Here is a 3,741-nt window from a genome sequence, read left to right on the forward strand (position 1 = left end):
CGGAGATGTCGGGAGTGCCAGTCCGCAATTTGATTGTGGCATCCCGGAAGATACTCCGCAATAACAGTGATCTTGTTCTGCAGACAAAAGTGCCAGAAATGTTTGGCGATCTCCGCCAAGATTTTGGAACGGGTCCCGCCCAGCTTGTTCACGTAGCGGACTGCCGAGACATTGTCCATCCGAAGAAGGACACAACAACTCGGGCTCGGGGGAGAGAAGCACTTGATCGCAAATGAACCCGCTAGGAGTTCCAGACAATTGATATGCAGAGTCAGTTCCTGAGGTGACCAGCGACCCCCTGTCGAAACAGACCCGCAACGGGCTCCCCATCCCCACCGACTGGCATCGGACTCTATCACTAGATCCGGGGAAGACCCGAAGAGGGCTCGACCATTCCAGGCCTCCATGTGGTCCAACCACCACTGCATCTCCCAACGGACCTCCTCCGTAAGAGGGATCTGGTCTGAATACCCGAGACCTTTCCGGAGATGCAGAATTTTCAGGCGTTGCATGGCCCGGTAATGTAGAGGGCCCGGAAAGATCGCCTGAATGGAGGAGGCTAGAAGCCCCACTACTCTCGCCAACGACCTCAACGACACAGTCGGTCTGGAAATAACAGACGTCAACTCCCTCTTGATGTAACGCATCTTTTGCTTGGGTAAAAGAAGTTGACAAGACACCGAATCTATCTGAAACCCCAGGAAGTCTACAGACTGGGAGGGAACTAAAACCGACTTCTGAACATTGATCAGAAAGCCCAGAGATTGTAACAGATCTACAGACCATTCCAGATGACGCATAAGTTGAAGAGGACAATCCGCCATCAGGAGGATATCGTCCAGATAAATGATCAACCGCACACCCCGAGAACGTAGATGTTCTACAACAGGTCTCAACAGTTTCGTGAAACACCACGGTGCCGACGACAGACCGAAGGGGAGAACCTGATACTCGTACCAAACCCCTTGCCACAGAAACTGAAGGAAACGGCGATGGGGTTGATAGATCGGAATCGAGAGGTATGCATCCTTGAGATCCAGACGGACCATCCAATCCCCCTCTCGTAAGAGATCCCTCAAAAGATGGATGCCCTCCATCTTGAAATGCCGGTAGACTACCACCCCGTTGAAGTCTTTCAGATTGAGAACAAGGCGAGAGCCGCCTCCTTTTTTCTCGACCAGAAAGACAGAACTGGCAAACCCCAAGGGATGATGAGTCGTGGGAACAATCGCCCCTTTCTTGAGGAGGGTGGCTATTTCCTCTGAGAGACACTCTTGGTCTTTTAGAGGAAAATGCAAACAAGGGGGAGGACGAGTTTGATGCACTGGATGATAAAACTCTATTCTGAACCCCTGAACCGTTTGTAGAACCCAGGCATCGCTTGAGATCATGCGCCAATTGTGCAGGAAAAACTGAATGCGACCCCCCGTCCACGAGGAAGAGTTAGGATGGACGATGTCCGCCGGCTCAAAATTCAGGACTGAAGGACGCTCAGGTGCGTCTACAAAGTGTTCCTTACAGACCCTCTTCCGAGGGGGAGGAGAAGCGTGGTCAGAAGAAGCTGAAGAGTGGGCATTATCCGACTCCGACTCATGAGGAGCTGAAGAAGCGGAAGGAGCGGCCGCCAAACTCTTCGCCAGGCGCTGAAAGTCAGCTTTATGAGGATTCATCGGCGATTTAGCCGACTTCTTCGCAGCAGGCACCCAACCCTGCTGTTGGGCGTACTGAGTAAGATGACGCTTCAGGGGGTTAATTGCACGCACCAGTGCCTTGTTAACCGACTGTTGGACCTCCTTGTCCAACTGCTCCACCAAATTCTGCTCCAAGGAGTCCTCCTCCTCGCCATCATAGTAGTAGTCGTCGTCAGCGTCATAATATTCCGCCATTCTACAAAGTAGAAAAGTAATGCCCACCAGACGACTAAAAAATCAGAGTGTCGAAACACCAGTCAAGGGGGAGTGTGTGACCCCAAAGCAGGCTTCGAAGGAAGCAGGAACCGGGTCCGGACTTCCAGAAATCTATTCAAGCATGGAGGGAGCCGAAGCCTGCACAACAATACACTCTAGACAGAGCCTATGCCACAATGTTGCAACCGCAGTCCTCTAGAAACCACGGCGTCTGACGGGGTAGAAGTTGGTAGACAGGTCGTGGGCAGTACGCCAAAGACGTCGTCACTCAACCAGTTCTGAGGAGAAACCCTGAAACCGGAAATAGGACAGCGCGCACGCGCGACTGTCGCCTGTCACCAAACACCGTCTCGAGAGCGCTCGCGCTCCCCTAAGGAGACGGAAACCCCTGCTCCCACTCCACAAGAGGACACGAGCGCGAGACAGCGCACGGAACAACGGAGGTGACCACACGCTCCAACGGAAGAGAACGTAAGTAAGACGGAGACAAAGCCCCAAACACGCGAACCTCAAATGCGCAAAGCACAACAGGTAAGCAAAGCAATAAGTCAACAGAGTAACAATATGCTGTAAGAGAAGACAAAATATGCACTTAACTGGCTGCGGAGCAGCAAAGAAAGAGGAAGACAGACTAATGTTGGGACCTTTTATACACTACCATCTATGGTTATTCCCTGGTGTTCATGGGAAATGTAGTTTTTTGGTTGTTTTATTGGCTGCTGAGCATTTCATTAAAGAAATGAGAAAGCATAATCGGAGCCTCCTGTCCTGACATAGAATTTGCATTATAATAAATTAAAATAACCAACATGGTTTCATAACTATTTCTTGCCACGCTTGGCGGTAGGTTTGGCAGAGTCCTTATCGGTGTTATCTTTGCTTGTGGGTGCAGCCTTTGCTGCCAGTTCCCCCTTCTTTTCACTGGTCTTTTCCTTGGTTGCCACTTTGGCAGCCACCTTGTCCTTGGGCTTTTTGGCTGGAATTGTGCTAGCTTTGTCCGAGTCCACCTTTGCTTTAGGAACAGCAGTCTCACCTTTACTGCTGGCAGCCACTTTTTTCGCAGCCTTCTTAGCCGCATCACCAGGTGCTTTTGGCTTCTTAGCAGCTGCTCCAGAAGTTTTAGGTTTCCTGGACACAACTTTCTTGGCTTTGGGCACCGGTTCCCATTTGGGTCACTGTTCTCAGATACCTTCTTCAGAGTTTTCGGTCTGGCTGGTGCCGGCTTGAACCTTCCTGTGGCACCTTTCGCTGTAGAGTTGGTCGGTCTCATCAGAAGGCCCTGCTCCATGCCCTTCCCCAGCGCTCGCCTCAGCCGTACTCGGAGCCGCACGGAGTCCACAGATGGGTAGGTGGTGAGGATGTATGTGCGGATGGAAGGCACCGTAGCACCTTTGCGGTTGGTGTTCTTCCTCAGGGCTTCCAATACCATGCTCAAGGTCGAGGGGTGAATAGGAGCATCTGTTGCTTTTGGTACTTTGAGGGCTTTTGCTTTCACCTCGGCAGATGGTTTAGTAGGCACTGCTTTCGAAGAGTCAGGTTCGGCGGCCGCGGCGGCAGCAGCAGCAATCCTCTTAGAAGCCATTTTACAGAGAAAAGATGCTAAAAACAAATGCCCACCGAAAAATAGAATAAAAAATAAAAGCCTCTTACAGGACGGATACTATAATTTACACCACAGAAAGGCTCCTATCCTTTATTGTACAGTTAATTAAAACTCACAATATAAAACGTACATCATTAAAATCCATGAGGGGCGTCCCTCTTGGCGCTGCATGATGAATCAAGAGATTCAGATTCTGCTGCCAGAATCAAAACAAAAACCAAAAAAAAAACG

The 3,741-nt window shown here is 50.6% G+C and overlaps 1 pseudogene; it reads right to left on the bottom strand.

Moving 5' to 3' along the window:
• Positions 1–2,725: 2,725 nt before the first annotated feature.
• Positions 2,726–3,527, bottom strand: LOC147668942 (uncharacterized; annotated as a pseudogene).
• Between the last annotated feature and the right edge of the window lie 214 nt (positions 3,528–3,741).

The sequence above is a fragment of the Lissotriton vulgaris genome, unplaced genomic scaffold (genome assembly GCF_964263255.1).
Source record: "Lissotriton vulgaris unplaced genomic scaffold, aLisVul1.2 SCAFFOLD_2060, whole genome shotgun sequence".
NCBI classification, from domain to species: domain Eukaryota; kingdom Metazoa; phylum Chordata; class Amphibia; order Caudata; family Salamandridae; genus Lissotriton; species Lissotriton vulgaris.